General features: G+C 44.2%; 1 protein-coding gene across 1 annotated transcript in view; it reads right to left on the bottom strand.

Annotated features, from left to right (window-relative positions):
• Positions 1-15,836, bottom strand: part of RAP1B (RAP1B, member of RAS oncogene family) — a 41,083-nt gene extending 25,247 nt beyond the window's left edge. Inside the window, exon 1 of the mRNA XM_058673369.1 lies at positions 15,684-15,836. The gene's annotated coding sequence lies outside the window, so the exon portion shown is untranslated. The remainder of the gene's footprint in view (positions 1-15,683) is intronic.
• Positions 15,837-18,480: the final 2,644 nt, after the last annotated feature.

The raw sequence follows: 18,480 nt of genomic DNA, 5'->3' as shown, positions 1-18,480 counted from the left end.
AGAAACTTAAAATAAAAGGCCACATGCTCTCAACACACCCACCCAACAAGCACACACCTAGTGACTCAACATTCAATACACTTTTTCAAATCTTCACAAACCCAGTAATATACAAAGGAGGTAACTATACTATAAATTGGAATCAGGATGGCAAACAATCCTGACTTCAAGCACAGAAAAAGGTTTCCCAGGAAAGCCTGAGTCCAGGGAACAGCAGGGTGATTAACCACTTTGAGAGGATGTATAAAGACAGAAATTTGCTTCTTGTTTTATTATTTTAATGATGAACAAAACACTAGCATTTACAGTTTTGTAGAAATAGACTATGAAATTGCCAAATCAAAGATGTTACAGTATTCCAACTAGAAAGAAACATTCCAAGGACAAGAAAAGTGAGAGCAAGGGCAGAAAAGGCAGTTATGTCATGGAACATAATTAAGGCTATGGCAGAAAGCACAGTATGATTGGATCCCAGGGCAAAGCGGAACAGGAACTAAAGCCAGCAGGACAGTCTACAGTCAAAATATCAGTACTGGCTTTGACTTGGTAAATAACACTGGGCATTTTTAAGGAAAATGTTAAGGTTTTGGCTTGCAGCAAAAACCTACATTAAGATGGTGAAAATCAAAATTAAGAGGCTAGAAGCAATATACCACATAGAAGAAAAAAAAACCCTGCTGAAATGGACATAAGGGTAGTCAAACCAACTGATAATTTCAGCTTTGGCTAACACCACTCCACGGACACTAAGAGATTATTATGTACTGCCAGTGAAGACATCTCATGCACACATCTTAGGCTCCCTATTTTTAAAAGGATGCTAACTCATCACTTCAAACTGAACATAGGCCTGTCTGCTTACAGTTTCACGATTTTTTTTAGAAGATCTACTTGAAGGGCTAAATGAGAGAGAAGGGAAAACAGAGTTCAATGTGCTTGTTCACTCCTCCAGTGCCTTTCCGTGAGAACTGGCAGGAAGCTGGATCTGTAGCTCAACACAAGATCCCAGACTGGGGCTCGGACATGCGGGCACTGGTGTTACAAGCTGTGTTTTAACCCACAAACCAGGCTTCTCACATACATGAACAGATTATAGCAGATACACAAAGACTTTTCTCCCAAGAAACTGCTTTGGGTATCATTAGGTTCACTAAAAAGGTTAAAGTTTAGATACCTCATGGAACAGAAGCTATGTATAATACTCAATGCTACATAACCAACACTTTTAACTCAAGGTCCTTGAATACAGGAGACACTTATTTGTCAGTTTCTTAACCTACAGTGGGTTGGCAAACCACAATTCAGGCCAGCAGATCCAAGTTTTTTTTGTTTGTTTGTTAGTTTGTTTTGGTAAATAGTTTTTCTGGAACACAGCTATGATAATAATCTTACTGGAATACAGCCATGCCTATTCACAGCTATCTTCATTACATACTGTCCATGGCTGCCTCCAGGCCGCAATGGCAGAGCAGAACTGTTATGACAGATACTGTGGTAAATTACAACACTGGACATCAGTAAAGCCTAAAATGATTTTTCTGGCCTTGTCCAGAAAAAGTCTGCCAACATCTGCTCTACAGATGGGTGTCTGGAAGAGACAAGGAAAGATAGATTTTGTCTATTAGTTGCAAAGCAAATGAGTTTTAGCTCAAATACCAACTTATAATACTAACTGCTACTTGTAGTGCTGCGTTGAGAATACTCGGACAGCAATTCAGATCCAGATATTCAAAGGGAAAGAGTACAGTTTCCAATTAGGGTTTTGACTTTGGGAACATGTGAATACCTCCGCTATGCAATACTTCAAATATCTAGCACTTCTATTTAATAGCTTTACAGGTGAATTAAAATATGTACAAAACAGATGCCAAGAAACCAAGCCAAAAGACATGACGAGAATTTCTGAGAATGACCTAAGTAAATGAATGCTACAGACTGGCTGTCAAAAACAATCATTTTGGTTTTCGACTAGTTGGTCTCATTCATTTTTACAATATCCTTTCAAAATCTGAAATACCAAGAACATTACTGAGTCAACAGATTCAATGTTGTTTATTTATTTTTAGATTTAGGGCCAACCTCCACTGCCTTCCTAGGTCACAAGCAGAAAGCTAGATGGGAAGTGGAGCAGCCAGGACATGAACCGGCATGTGCAAGGCAAGGACTTCAGCCATTAGGCTACTCCGCTGAGCCCTCTGAAAAATTCTAACACTTTCCACCTAAGATCCCAAGACCTATACCCCATAGCAAAGACAGACCAAGGTCTACTAAGAGATCATTTATCTCTATCTTTTGGCCTGCAAACATACTTCACCTAATTGAATACAGAGAAGGAGGGCCTGTACTGCTCCTCAGATCTTTAGACCAGACTCTTCAGTAACTAAAGTAAACTGCTAATGATGTCTTATCTTCCCCAAGTCACAGAAAGAGATATCACTTCCAGAAGGATGCTTTTTTTCCTAATTAAAGATTTAATTTTTATTTGAAAGGCAGTTACAGAGAGAAGACAAGAAGAGACTCTATCCACTGGTTCATCCCTCCCAAACACCTAAAAGGGCTGGCGCAGGGCTGGTCTGAAGCTGGGAGCCAGGAGCTTTCTCCATGTCTTCCACGTGGCTTCAGGGGTACATGGACCTGAGCTACCCTCCACTGCTTTCCCAAGCTTTAAACAGGGAGCTGAATTGGAAGCAGAGCAGCTGGGACACATCCAAACAGCATGTTGGTGCCACAGGCTGAGGATTATCCTGTCACGTCACAGCACTGGCCTCCAAAAGGATGGTCTTTACTGGGGAAAAAGTGGCTATCCAAGATGGGTTTCTATTTCCAGAACTTAACGCTACCAAAGACATTCAAGTGTTTGCTGAACTAAAGAGCCACATCAAAGATATATCATCATTAGTCAGGAAAAGGTTTGTCTGCAAATGGTTCAAGCAAATAAACTAAGTACAAATTATGAACTTTTGTGGCAGAGGTACAAGAGGTCAGAAGTGGGCCCAGCGCAGTGGCCTAGCAGCTAAAGTCCTCACCTTGAAAGCGCCAGGATCCCATATGGGCACCAGCTCTAATCTCGGCGGCCCCACTTCCCATTCAGTTCCCTGTTTGTGGCCTGGGAAAGCTGTCGAGGACGGCCCAATGTATTGGGACACTGCACCCGTGTGGGAGACATGGAGGAGGTTCCTGCCTTCGGATCGGCACAGCTCTGGCCAATGCAGTCACTTGGGGAGTGAATCGTCAGACGGAAGATCTTCCTCTCTCTTCCTCTCTGTGTATCTGACTTTGCAATAAAAACAAAATAAATCTTAAAAAGAAAAAAGTCAGAAGTGGGGTGTTTTTGTGCTAGGAGATATATTATAAAATCCAGTTTTCTTCAAAACACAATTTTACAGTCTGTTTCAACATAAGGTTGAATTCAGAAACAAAATTAGTGCTTCCACGTGAGGAACAAATGCTTATTTAATTTTACAATTAACCTCTTAACTAAGATTGACTGCCTAGCATAATATGACTTTCCTGAAATGTATCTGAACCTGTATGGATGCTGTGATTTTAATATTAAGAGATTTTTATTTATGTTCATTTGTTCTGAAAGACAAAGACACACACACACAGCAGGAGGTCGGTGGGGGTTTGAGCAGATATGTGCTTCCATCTGCTGATTCACACCCCAAATGCCTGCCAACAGCTGGAACTGGGCTGAAACCAGAAAAAGGGAACTCCATCAGGGTTTCCCCATGGGTGGCAGGGACCTCACCTCTGCTTCCTAGAGCCTGTTTAGCAGGCAGGCAGAGCAGGAGCCTAAGTCAGATATCACATCCTGATATTCCCAAGGATGAACTGTCATGTACCTTTAGTTTCCAGCATCTCAATCAGCATCAACCACTAGGTCAAATACTTGTCCCTTTAACAAGGACCTAAACAGTTAACACCAGCAACTTATCTAGCCATATTAACTTGTGTAGCTAACTGCTATATAATACTATTTTTTGACAAACAGTTCTTCATTTTATAATATAAAATCTTTACTCAAAGATGTGATTAGTATCCAGTAAAATAAGGCCACTTGAGAAAACAAAAGGCATGCCACACTTCACTAGAAGCCGTTAAAATGCTTACATATGGCTTTCACATATGAATAGCACATAATTACTTACTTGCATAATTACTAGATCAGTAAGTACTTTTTGTTTTTTAAAGGTAGCTTCTGAATATTTGTCTTGGCAACTCTACCAGAGAACTCAGTATCCAGAAACCATCTTATGCATACATGCTTACATTCTTGAACACCAGTATACATACACCAAAAAATAATGGAAAGACTATATTAATTAGGCTGCTACATAAACAGTACAGGGGGACATGGAATACAGAAAAACAGACAGGAACTTCTTATAATCAATTCTGAGTTTCCAAGCAGCCTATTTAGATACTAGTGAAGGGTGAAGAAAATTCATAGAAAATGGAATAAAAAAGACTGAATTTTGTACAAGAAATTTTAGAATCCAAGCATAAGTATTTCTTAGCAAGCCATAATTCAGGGTTTCTAAGTAGGGACTTCACTAGTCCTACACTCTAACTCTGCTAACCTGCTGCTGGGGTGTACTTTACTACTACACGCACTCTACAGCCTCAGTTCTTAGAAACCTCATCAACTGGGAGACAAACTGCATGAAAGACTTTAAATCCTTAAAATACATATATGAGCATTCGACACTGAAAATTTTCTATGATTTTTGTTTTAATTTGAAAGGCAAAGAGAGGACAGAATTTTCCATATGATGCAGGTTCCACCTCATTTTGATGGTCTTTTCTAACTAGTAGATACTAAAACCTTCCATTTCATTCTCTGTCTAAACACTCACCAATCGGCCCGGTGGCGTGGCCTAGCGGCTAAAAGTCCTCGCCTTGAACGCCCTGGGATCCCATATGGGCGCTGGTTCTAATCCCGGCAGCTCCACTTCCCATCCAGCTCCCTGCTTGTGGCCTAGGAAAGCAGTCAAGGACGGCCCAAAGCTTTGGCACACTGCACCCACGTGGGAAACCCGGAGGAGGTTCCTGGTTCCCGGCTTCGGATTGGCGCAGCACCGGCCCGTTGCGGCTCACTTGGGGAGTGAATCATCGGACGGAAGATCTTTGTCTCTCTGTCTCTCCTCCTCTCTGTATATCTGGCTGTAATAAAATGAATAAATTAAAAAAAAAAACACTCACCTATCATTTGGATATTTTGAATGTTATATACATTTCATACTAACTTTGTGTGTCTACAATGAAAATCTGTACATAATTACTCAATTTAATCTTAATATACAGTAACTGAGAATAATTAGCTCTCAATAATATGTAGTCAAGCTGAACTAGTCCCCAAGGGACAGATGTCCTAAATAAGAAACGAAGAATTATAGTTGAACGTAGATACAGCATTTCAAAAATTAGCGTAGAAGTAGCTTATGATGAGAACAGATAATGACACATATTGCAAACTTTACACATTTTTTTCAATTAAAATTTTTTCTGTCAATTACTCAACCATTTGAGTTAGCGGTAGCAAATGACAGTATTCCTGTCCTCCTAAAAACTGGCTAGTAGGAAAAAGATGTAAGCAAATGGACAAATATAATTACTGATAAAGCACTGGTAAAGGTCTTGTTGGGTCAACATCAGGAAGTATAACCCCAGTAGACAGCTGCCTAGGCTGCCTGGTACCCAGGCAGGTGCTGGGAGAAAAGTGGCTAATAGATGCCGGGGCATCCTGGGCCTGGCTAACACCAAATCTATGCTAATTATGCCAGTGTGCCAACATAGCTGCCTTTTTTTCTTCTTTTCCCCTTTTGACATACCGCCCTGTCCCCCAGGCACGCTGTATGCCACTGGGGACTGGTGGGGCTGCAGATTGCCCAGAAAAGAGGGTCTGGGAAAGTGTTGGAATGGGGGCCACTGAGGACATGTTTGAAAGGGAAGGAGTGACTTTTAAGGCTTCCACCACTTGGGACACTACACTCACAGGCAGGTGAGGTAACTGAGGCTGGGTAGTTTAGAAAGAGGGAACCAGAGGGCAGACTGAGGCACCTGCCCATGTGGTGGCATCATCACCACTCAAAAGCCGTGGCTTGGGCCCGGCGGCGTGGCCTAGCGGCTAAAAGTCCTCGCCTTGAAAGCCCTGGGATCCCATATGGGTGCCGGTTCTAATCCCGGCAGCTCCACTTCCCATCCAGCTCCCTGCTTGTGGCCTGGGAAAGCAGTCGAGGACGGCCCAAGGCTTTGGGACCCTGCACCCGCGTTGGAAACCCCGAAGAGTTTCCTGGTTCCCGGCTTCGGATCGGCGTGCACCGGCCCGTTGCGGCTCACTTAGGGAGTGAATCATCGGATGGAAGATCTTCCTGTCTCTCCTCCTCTCTGTATATCCGGCTTTCCAATAATAACAAAATCTTAAAAAAAAAAAAAAAAAAAAAAAAAGCCGTGGCTGAGGGTCATGCCTGGCTGGGTTAGGCTGCAATGCCTGCTTGGAAGTGCCGGGACTGGATGTGGGTCTTGCAAGGCTGGACTGCTGTTCGCCTGGCAAGTACAAGCCATGGCAGAGGAACTGTGGGCACTCCCCTGCTAGGTTGCACCTCTCACTGGTTACCATGAAAACCAGCACTGGGTCAGGCTCAGCTAAGCCACAGCACCCACGGATATGCACAAGGGTCAGAAAGGATATGGGACAGACCGGGCTAGGCCACAGCACATGGGACTGGGGGCGGACCTCGTGGGGGTTATTGAAGGCCACCTGGACTAGGCTGCAGCACCAGCTGGTATCTGTGAAGACAGGATCTGTGGTGGGCTGGGCTGCGGCACTGGTCGGTTCAAAGGAGTTGGGGATGGGGGCAGAACTGATTTGGCAGCTGCATTCACCAGTATATGCACTGGCTGGAAAACACAAGAGTTAAGTCTGAGGTCACCCCAGGGGAGGTTTCTTGAGGGCTCTTGAACTAGATTCTTCGACTCAAACCCTGGCCACAGAGGAAATCAAAGGATGTGTAGTCTGACCTTGGAGAGAACGTACCAGGACTGGGCCTCCTCAGTTGCTGATGCCTGCCTTTGTGGTGGACAGCATGTTCAGATGCACAAAGAACATGACAGCTAGCTCATCTAGGACAGCCTTGTTAAAGGATGGAAAGTAGATAAGGTTGTACAATTTTGCCCAAGCTTTGCAGCAAGTCCCTGGGTCTGTGGATGCACTAAGGTGACTTGGTCAACCAATAGATCTTGAAAGATGTTTTCAACCCTGATTCAATGAAGCTGACAACTTCTCAGAACTATCAAAACCACTCAAGCAACAACCCTGGAACTCTCTTCCCCACATCAGGGTCTTCTAAGGTGTCCTAAATGACCGTCCTGATTCCCACCTCTTCCTCTCCTCTGCAGACACAGGGGGAAAGAAAAAAAATAAAAGAACTGAAACGTTTGTTCCACCCACCTTCCCTCATACCTCAACCTTCCCTGCCCTAATCAGAGACCTACATGGGTGTGTACTCAACTATGTAAACAATGTTAAAAATATTTTGGGCCCGGCGGCGTGGCCTAGCGGCTAAAGTCCTCACCTTGAAAGCCCTGGGATCCCATATGGGCGCCGGTTCTAATCCCGGCAGCTCCACTTCCCATCCAGCTCCCTGCTTGTGGCCTGGGAAAACAGTTGAGGATGGCCCAATGCATTGGGACACTGCACCCGCGTGGGAGACCCGGAAGAGGTTCCAGGTTTCTGGCTTCGGATCGGCGTGCATCGGCCCGTTGCGGCTCACTTGGGGAGTGAATCATCGGACGGAAGATCTTCCTCTCTGTCTCTCCTCCTCTGTGTATATCTGGCTGTAATAAAATGAGTAAATCTTTAAAAAAAGAATAAAAAAAAAATATTTTAAAAATTAGAAAGCAGTACAGTGTGCTTAGAGCTTAGTAACAATGGAAAGGAGGTAAAGCTGTTAACTAAGTATGAACTGGATTATACTGGATCTTGTAGGCCACGAAAAGGAACTGGTTTTTATTTTCAGCCACTGGGGGAAGAACTGGGACCAGAGGGTATACACAGTCTGATTTATACTTTTAAAAAGTTATTGTTGGGTCAGGTGCGTGGCCTAGAGACTAAAGGCCTTGCCTTGAACGCACTGGGATCCCACATGGGCACCAGTTCTAAGCCTGGCAGCATGCTTCCCATCCAGCTCCCTGCTTGTGGCCTAGGAAAGCAGTCGAGGACGGCCCAAAGCCTTGGGACCCTGCACCTGTGAGGGCGTCCCGGGGGAAGCTCCTGGCTCCTGGCTTTGGATCGGCGCAGCACCGGCCGTTGCGCTCACTTGGGGAGTGAATCATCAGACGGAAGATCTTCCTCTTTGTCTCTCCTCCTCTCTGTATATCTCACTTTGCAATAAAAACAAATAAAATCTTAAAAAAAAGTTACTGTCTTCTGGGTAAAGACTGACATGAAGGAAAAAATTGAAACAAGTTGGAAAGCTCCTGCTGGAGTTAAGACAGAGACAGCTGTGGTTTAAACAAGGGCAGTGTTACACAAATACAGATTAGAGAGCTCAAGCAGATCTTAACAGCTATTTAGTCCAACTCTTTCTAGATAATGATTAAGACTCTGAGGAGTTAACTAGTGCATGGTTTCACAGCCAGCACCAGCCAAAGCACCGAAACTTGATTCACCCAAGTCAAGGATCACTACTAAGCCACATGCAGTCTGACAATAGGGCAAAATTAAATGTCAGTCACCACCCCAGGAAGGTGCGCAACTTCTCAGATTCATCGTCATGGCCAAAGTAATCAACTGAAAGTTTTAAGGATGATGAAATCATGCCCTCTTTAGGGACCTTCAGGTTTAGACAAAAGTCTGAAAGGGTCTGCAGGAGAGTAACAATGCACAAGTGTTCAAAATTCTTGGTGATAAGCATTCAGATCATAATCTCTAGCCAACAGATAATGACAAGTACTTCTGCATAGGCCCTTCCGTCAGATGAGACCCACCATTGGTGTTTAGCCCCAGCTGCAAGGTGTGTTTCTGAGAGGTGAGTCTGCTCATTACAGTGAGAACCTCTTCCTCACCACCTGCACACTCCCTGATTTTTTCTGTTTCCTGGTCTTTCACCTCTTTATTGCCTATCATCACCATCACTGCTTTAATATAAACAAGGTGCTATGACTACTTTTCTATCTGTAAGAGTTTGCAAGCCTTGTTTTACTTTTCTTTGCTGGAAGAATGATGAAGATAACCTGCTCCTGGAAGAAATCAAGCACAAGTATTAAAAAAAAGCTAAAATAGAAGGAATTTCATGCATTCCCCTCTCCCCAGCAACTAGCAACCAAAGCTACATTAGCAATGGCCAGGGCAACCTTGTGACTAATATGGATGTCCTGGACACACACTTCAGTATGTTCTCCAGCTCAGACCCACTAAAACAGCTTACTAGTTAATTATTTAATACAGGGAGCACTAAAGCCTTCTATTAAACTCCCCCTTATTGTGGAATTAGCTCACGCAAGTAGGAATTCTGCAATGCTTAATCCTCAAAGTGAGCATTTTCAATTGACTCCTTCTCTAAACCTATCCACATCCATTCTTCCTCCGAGGTCAACCCGGTTCTTGCCAACAGTTATATTTAAACTCAATATTCTTTCTCCACAAACACCCATTTTATTACTCTGAAAAATAACTGGTACTAAATTTCTACCTGATCCAAACATAGGTTAGCTTAGAAATTCTTTCACATCTGGAGCTTTCTTATGACAAAAGTTTTATAGCGTTATTTAACAAAGATTGCTACAATCATTTGTAAATAAACATTACAAAGTACTCTTCCCAAAGGTAAAAACATGATCATTCCAGAAGTGTTTCTGAGCACCTAATTAAGGCAGGCAGCACATCACATGGTTCAAGTCCTTTCATCCAGTACCCTGTGGGAGATCTGCACACTATCCCAGGCTTCTCCAGACTTAAGCCTGGTCCAGTCCTGGCTGGGCTATGGCTGGCACCTGGGGAGTGAGTCAGTGGATGAGAGGCCTCTCTCTCAAATAAGCAAACAACATTTTAAAAAATTATCTTATTGATTACTGTGACCAAAAAACAAAACAAAACAAAACAAACAAACAAAAAAACTGCAAGGAAATTAAACCTAAAATGGTAATAAAGAAATTCAACGAACATGAAAAACAGGAACTTACATTTACCTATGGGTGTGGGTTCCCACCTTTTGCAGAATAGGAACATAAACATGGGCATCCATTATCACCACCTCCTCAAAAACGTTCACTAATACAATCACAAGCATCTTTAAAATACCAGGGAACTATCAACAGCACATCGGTTGACACAAGCTTTCCAAACTTCTACTTTGCTTAGGAACTATCGCTCACCTTAAAGAAACAGGCTCACTGTTTCTGAGAAAATGCCAACCAAACACTCAAGTCTGAGTAACTGTAGTTTGTCAGGCATCCTTTCCAATACAAATGGAGTGCCATGAAAACATGTGGCTGGTGTAGTTTGGGAGAAAATGCAACCACACAAAAGCTCTTCCTGGAGACAATCATTATACTTCAATATGTATCCAACATGTTTTAAAGCATTACTTTCCGCCTTGTGTACAGGTAAAGGCTTATGTATTGGTTTTACTTCAAGGGCCCTTGGGTGGAATTTGAATTCTGAGTACATGGCAGTGAAGAACACAGGCACTCTCCACGGCGTCAGCTTGTCCCTACTGCTCCTTCCGTGCCACACGTGTGAACATCAGTGCAATGAAAAGGGGGAGAACTTACTCTTTTTGTCATAACTCATAGTTCATGTAATGGACTCTTAAGCGATGTTCCAGGGGAATGAGAGCTTTACCACACGAAAGAGAACACTACAAACGCACATTCTTTCCAGGTTTATTTTGGGGGGCCTAGTGCAATGGCTCAATTGGTTAAATCCTCACCTTCCAAGCCTGGGCATCCCATATGGGTGCTAGCTTGTGTCCCAGCTGCTCCACTCTCCGTCCAGCTTCCTGCCTGTGGTCTGGGAAGGTAGCAGAGAATGGCCCAAAGCCTTGGGACCCGGCACCCATGTGAGAGACCTGGAAGAAGCTCCTGGCTTCTGGCTCTGGATAACCTCAGCACTGGCCACTTGGTGTGTGCAAGGCAAGGACTTTATCCACTAGGCTACCGCACTGGGCCCTAGGCCATCATTTTCAATGAAGAAGCAAAGGTAGGAAAACTTCACAAAGGGAAGTACATATTTGCCTGGATAACACTTTAATAAAAAATCTAAAAACATAAACAGTGAAAATTGCCATCTTCTAGATTCAGAGTAAGATCTCCAGTTCAATAATTTCAAGGGTGAGAGAAATAGTATGCACATTATGTAACATAATTTATCCCTAACTCCCTTTTCATTTGCATAGTACAGACTCCAAGGTTGCAGACTTGATACTATGTTTACACATAAGTTACAAATCCTAGCAACAGTAGCTTTAAATATGCAACACAGTGCAGTATTAGGATTCCACATTGTCACTGCAGCTTTAAAATTCAAGATATAAAAAGTTCATTAACTTGACATGATTAAACAAAAAGTTTATTATCCTGCCTTAAAATCAACACTCAATAAGTTTCATTAATTGAGAACCTACTTAGAAAGTCCACTAATTTAGTGTAAAGTAACTGAAAAACACTCCTAATGCAACAAGGATACATTTAGAAGACATAACTAGAATTTTATTTTACCTAATGTTTTCGATTTTCTTCCAGGAGCTATCAAAAACTGCTATTAAATATACAAAACAATGTTTGCTGTTATCTTTTTTCCCTTTCTAAGAGACAGAACAAGAAAACAGAAGGCAATGGTAATTTACTAACACAACCAGATACCTGCATATTTTCAAAATAAAGCTATTCAATGATATGCTAAATAAGTTTTAAGTAAAAGAGAAACATCTATCCAAAGTATACATTTTAGAGCAATTGCAGAAAACTCACGGAAGTTCTATAATGTTTTTAATGGGTGTTCTCTTAACATTTTTATTCAAAATATTCAATTCCCTACCACTGGAAAGGACCACCTTGCAGGGAGAGAAGAACCCAGTTTAAATTTAACAGGTTTCACAGTGCAAATCAAAAGTAGTGTTAACTAGAAGAGCAGAGGTATAAAATAGCATTAATAACCAAAGTAAACTTCAGGAATCAGTTTAACGTAAAATTCAAATTCAGAACATAATTACTCTTGGGTTAGAGAGATTTAAGTTTCTTATTTTAGAAATGAATGTATTTCTAGTATTCAAGTGTCATACATAATCAAACAACAGTTAAGCAGAGCAACGTTGGTTCCTTGGAAAGCTATATAAAAACATTTTGATCCTCTAATGATGCAAAGGGGAAAATAAAAGAGAAAGAAACCTTCTAAATCGCTGATGTAATGAGTGTTAGGCATCATTTACTTGAGTAACTTAATTAAGAATCAGCATATCAGTATGAAAAATGTGGTGTCTTTTTGTTTGTAATGATTTTAGAAAGCAGTCTAAAAACTCATGAAAACTGCGACTACAGAGTTTTATCTTACTACAACCCAGTGCTCAACTGGGTTGAAAAAGTGCAACAGGTAATATATATAGCAAGTTAGTGTTCACTACAAATGGAGGTCTCTGAATTTTAAGTCTATGTAATGTTACAATGAATCACTGGCACTAGTCAAAATGCCTGTTTCCAAACTGGTTGTAAAAGAAATTAAATTTGAAAAGGCTAACTGTGAAAACTTCACCCTGACCTCAAAGCTTAGAGTCCTCTCAAAAAATAGTAGTAAAGTTAAAAATAAAATAAAGACATATATTTAGCTATACTTTTATGAAATCTTAGGAAATTTAGAATCGGTTACCATCAAATCTCTCTACAGAGTGAACATATCACTGTTGTGAAGTAACACCTTCCAAACATGCAATTCATAAATACTAAACTATTGCTAGTGCCAGAAAGTCCAGACACTATAGATCAATACCTCCCCCTCCATCCTGACACAAACTAACCAGCAAGAACTCCTTAACATTCAACAAGATTGTTTACTTACACTTTCAGCAAAAGACACCATTGTAAAAAAGTCAGCCAAATTCTCTTTATGAGCTACAATTTCACATATTAATTTCACTTCTCAAAATCTAACAAGTACTTACACAAAAGGCAAAGAAAGGAATGTGAACACGAAATTTCCACCCAAACTTTTACAGTTAAAACATATAATTACCACATTATCTATCTCTGCCTAGCACTTCTACCAATTTTTAATTATAAGACACACTTGAAAACATCCTTATAAAAAACAACAAAAGAAAATATCTTTACATACATGGATCCAGTTTTTTTTTAAGTCATTCTAACTTGTTTAAATTTCCTTGACAAGGGGACAAGGTGGCTCTTAACCATAGAGCAACTACTGGAACTCTATTGTACAAGATCATTGTGAACAAAAAATGAAAATTAATTTGTAAGATTCCAAAGGCAATGTGGAAGTAACTTTTCAAGGTGCAACTATGTTCTCTTCAAGCATCTTCCTTATCAATGAAATTCAAATGCTAAAGACTTCCACATACCCAGGCAAAGTACCAGGGCCAGAGGATGGAGGAAACCAAAGCCAATCACCCCCCCCTTACTCTTACCCAGCGTTCTGGGACACACAAAAGGACAAACACACATCTCCCTGGAGTTTCCTATTTAGTAGGATAACAAAAATAGACAATGCTAACCTAAGACATGAAGTGATATGTGTCACAGAAAGGAAGAGATGACTTCCACGGGGCTGGAAGCAGGTGGGAGAGGCCGAGAGATGACAGAAGTACAGAGGTGACTTCCGTGTCCCACACATTTTACAAATAAACCACGCAGGTATTGGGCTCTTGGGCTGTGTTTTGACACCAGGCACATTCAAACCAAACTGGCTATTCAATGACCTTCTTTTGGGGCTTCCTAGATAAAGGAGCTTTACAATTTTGTGCGGACATCAAACCAGAAAATGCGAGTGAACACTTGGGGTACTACAGAGATGAAATGCATTCAGGGTTCCAAATACAATTACTTCCTCTTGACTATGCATTTCTCCAACATCTTGTGCTGAAAGTCCCTAAGTGGGTCTCTCACGCAGGGTGGCTAAGGTGGTCCTTTTCTGGGGAATAACACCAGCTGTAGGCCATTCCGCAGGGAAGGGCTGCCTCCCCCTCCAGGCTGTCCACCAGGCGCTGGCAGACCCACTAACTGATTTTGTTATCTACCACAGGCCTCAGTTTCCTCCTCACAGCCGGATGAGACTGGATGATCTAAACACTCCCTTCCGCCCCTAGAAAAGCCACCCATGACTCTAGTATGACTCAAGGAAGACTATTTCAGGAGTCAGTCAAAAATGATAAAAGGCTTTAGGCTAACATCTTTTTTTTTAAGTTAATTCTTGCTTAGATAAGGTCTGGTTAAGCAAGCCAGAAGAGCATTCTGAACAGCTTCCCCCCCCCCCCCGGCTTAACCATGAATTGATGAATTAGAATCTTTCTTCTACGCACTCAATAGGTATTCTGTTTCTAGCAAAACAAAAATCCAACTAGAATGAATTCAAAGACATCAAAATCGTCATTTAGTGTCAACTTGCTGTAAAAAAAAATGCTAACTTTCCATTACTATAGCAGACTACTTCTATTCATACTAACCAGGAGTTCCAGGGCCAAAACACGTTTCTAAACTCTTCAAGAGGGTGGGAGGGACGCGAGCGCAGGGGAAGCAAACCATCTGCTCTAACTCGCAAGGACGTTCTTTTCTCCAAAAAGGCAAACCCCCCAACCCTCCCCACACATCCCCCCCACCAAAATCCGGAGGGTCGGGTTCACTGGGGGCGGGGCGAGGTGGTTTCCAATAAAATTCACGCTCGGCTTTAGGATCAGACACACCGAGACAGCGGAAAAAGAGAAGAGGACAAACTTCCTGGATTCTCTCCCCCCACCCCCTCGCTTACAGAGAGATTTCCTCTTGCTGACGAAGGGAAAGGCCCCTTTAACAGTTTTTCTCTCTCCACGGCAGTCGCTGCCAGACTAGGTGGGGCTGCCTCCGTTGCCTTCCTCCTGCCACTTCCCGCAACAAATGGAGCGAGCCAGCTCCCGTTTTCAGGCAAACTTTTTCCCTGTCAGGCTCGAGCCCGCCGGACGTCGGGGAGTGGTTCCTCCCCTCCGTCCCCCGAAAGCTCCTTGCCCTGGCTCGGGGCTGCGGAGGGAAGCTTGAGGGTTCAAAAACGACAACTTTCTGGTTTCCGTTCTAACTTCCACCCACCCAAGGGAGAGGGAGCCCAAGCGGGGAGCGAGCCTTCGGGGAAACCGGCGGGAGGGAAGCGGACGGTGTGTGTGTGTGTGTGTGGTGTGTGCTGGGGGGGGTCCTCGGGCTCTCACTTCCTCCGCCATATTTCAGACATTTGACCCCTTCCGCAAAGCACGCAGTTCCCCGCGGCGGCGGTGGCCGGTCCTCGCCGGCCTGGGCAGCGCAGCGGGCTCGCTCGGCCGGCCGCGAAGCCCCCTCGAGCCACCTGCCGCGCGCCGAGGGGGGTCGCCGGCGCCGCCCCGGGGCCCCTGGCCGCCCCGCCCGGCCCGCGCCGCACCCCAGCCCGACAGCTCCCCTCAGCCGGCGCCCGGCCGCCCACCCTCCGGCGGCCACGCGTGCACCGTGCGAACCTCTCACGCTGTCACCGGGCCCTCGCAGCCGGGATCGCCCCGCGCTCCCTCCGCCTCGCTGCTCCCGGCGCCACGGCGGTCCTGCCGCTGCCGCCGCCGCCGCTGCCGCCGCCGCTCCGGCTGCTTTACACGCCTGACTCTGGGCGAGGTTTGGCGGTGTCGCCTTGACGTCAGGCGTTCAGCCTCGCTCTGGCTTCCGCCCGCGGGCGGGGCGCGCGGGTGCGCGGCCCGGGAAGGGGCGTGGCCGGTGGGGCGTGGCCGGGCGGCGGGGGCGGGGCGCCGGGCGCGGGCCCGGCACACGTGGCTGCTCGGCGCCGCGGCTGGCTGGCCTCCGCGGGCTGTCCGGCGGGGCGGAGGCGCGCGTCGGCCTGCCTGGGCCTCCCTGGGCGGCCACGGTGCCCGACCCCGGCGGGCAGCAAAGGCGGATCCGTGTTGAGCACCGCCTCTGCCACCGGAACCCATAGGATGCCTTTTAATGTGAACTCCGCTGCGGACGCCTCCCAGCCGCTGGGGTCGGCGTGGCCCTTTGTGCTGGACAGAGTGTCTGGGAAGTAACTGAGCCTCGAGCTCCTGTGGAGGAGCGTAGGCCAGGCACAGCCTTTCCATCCTGGAATTCGCCTTTCTCCTGAATTGTCAGGAATTTCATTCACTCCTGTCCTGCAGCCTGGGTGACTTTCCAGGTTAGCCTTGCCAAGGCAGCTGGCGGGTCGATGATTCCCCAAGTAGAAACATTAAATGAGTAAAATAAATTGCTTATTTAAATGCATGACTTGAGCAATTCAACAACTTTATGGGATTGCCCCTAAGGTAGACTTTTTTTTTTTAATTTATGTGACTTCAGGGCACCAGAAAATAACTTTTATTCCACATTGCTTTGCGTAAAAAGATAAGAAAAAAAGGCGGGAGCTTCTTCTCATCGGAGAAAAGATGAAACACGTTTGGTACAAAATTTGGAAGGTAAAGATTGTGATTGATTTCACTCCGTTTTAAGCATATGTAGTAATCCAAAGCTAGGCTGACCTTCGTGTTAAATGAATAGATACGAATGCCCTACGATTACCTAAAAGCTTTATGTGTGTGTTTTCTCGATATTTGATAACTTAGGTTAATTGAGCATATTACCTATTTTGATAATTCCTGTTTCTCTGGTCTTTGGAACATAAACTGAATGAATGCGTTACAAATAAACTCCCAGGGTGTATTTTTTTTAAGCTGGACAGTCAGATATGCAGAGAGGAGAGAGAGGAAGATCTTCCATCTGTTGATTCACTCTCCAAGCGGCCCCAATGGCTGGAACTGAGCCAATGTGAAGCCAGGAGCCTCTTCTAGGCCTCCCATATGGGTGCTTTGGGGAGTCCTCGACTGCTTTCCCAGGCTACAAGTAGGGAAGTGGATGGGAAGTGGGGCTGCTGGGATTAGAACCAGCACCCATATGGGATCCTGGCAGGTGAGAGAGGAGGACTTTAGCTACTAGGCTACCACACCGGGCCCACAAATAAACCTCTAATATATCAATTGTTGCATGAAAATTTGAGAAGACAACCTGAAACTTTGAACTCACACAAAAGCAGTTATCTATGTACTCATAGCCATGGGATACAAGATTTTTTTTTTTTTAGAACAAAATAAGCTTGCCTTTTAATCTATTTTCCATGAAATTTTTGAAATACCCTTACACTTTGTGCGTGTGTGTGTGTTCTTTTCCCCCAGTAACTGTGGTCTTTGGGCAATTGATTTTTTTTTTCTAGAAACTAGATTGCAACTAGCATGTTTGAAGTTTGAGAGAATGTGTAAAACAGTTCAATTGAATAAGGATACATTTCTTCTCTGTTAGGTGGGAATCTATTCACCTGTGATAACCCCCAATCTGCATGCACGGAATACGGGATTCTGCACTTCTTAGTACTGCCTTTGCCTCTGCGTCCTTGCTCTGTGGGTTTCCCTGCAGCCTTCACTATTTGCTCAATTGACAACTTGCACAGATTGTACAAGCTGGACCCAAAGACCTTGCCACCAAACCAGTCTCTTCTTTTCATTTGTTACTTGTATTACCATCTTAACAATTGCCCGGTCTTCCAAACTAATGCTGCTCTCTGCATTTTTGGAAATAATCCATCTATGAGCATATCTCTGAGATAGCAATGCAAGTTCTTTCACTGTGTTTCTTGTTATCTACTTTGACTAACACTTGGCTGAGTTTGGGACAGTTTCTCAGCTCCTGGAGCTTTTTTTCATCTTGGTGGCCTCTGGTCTGTTTCTGGTGTGATCCGGTCTATACATTGTTGCCAGATGAATTAGCTCAAAGCACACTGAGCAAGGCACTCCTTTCCTCAAAGAGCCTTCAATTACCCCCCTGAACTATCAAAATAATATTAAATCTTTGTGTTTTACTTTTGCTTTGAGTTAAAACTACTTTACAGGAACTGGTATTGCAGGATAGTGAGTAAAGCTGCTACCTGCAATGCCAGTGTGGTGAGGTAGGCAGCTAGTTCAGGATCACAGGATGCTCCCCCCACACCATCTAGGTGTTCCCCCCGGCCACCTGTGATGCTTACCTATCATCACCTAGAAGCTCAGAGGGGGCAGTATTGCATCGTTGTGTAACCATTCCCCTCACAAGCACCTGAAAAGGCTCATGATAATGAGGGGCTCACTCTCTTGGTCAAGTGCTTCCATGGTTCTAGCACTCTGACTCTTGGCCTTCCCAGTACCTGCTTGCTGTCTGGCTTCCCACAGAGAGACTCTCAGGACAGGTATCCTGTGAGCATTGCCCCTGTGTGTCTGTATTCCTCACCCT

This window comes from Ochotona princeps, chromosome 15, assembly GCF_030435755.1.
Source record: "Ochotona princeps isolate mOchPri1 chromosome 15, mOchPri1.hap1, whole genome shotgun sequence".
In the NCBI taxonomy this organism is placed as follows: domain Eukaryota; kingdom Metazoa; phylum Chordata; class Mammalia; order Lagomorpha; family Ochotonidae; genus Ochotona; species Ochotona princeps.
The sequence above is the reverse complement of the archived record's forward strand: the minus strand, read 5'-3'. Positions and strand labels throughout refer to the sequence as shown.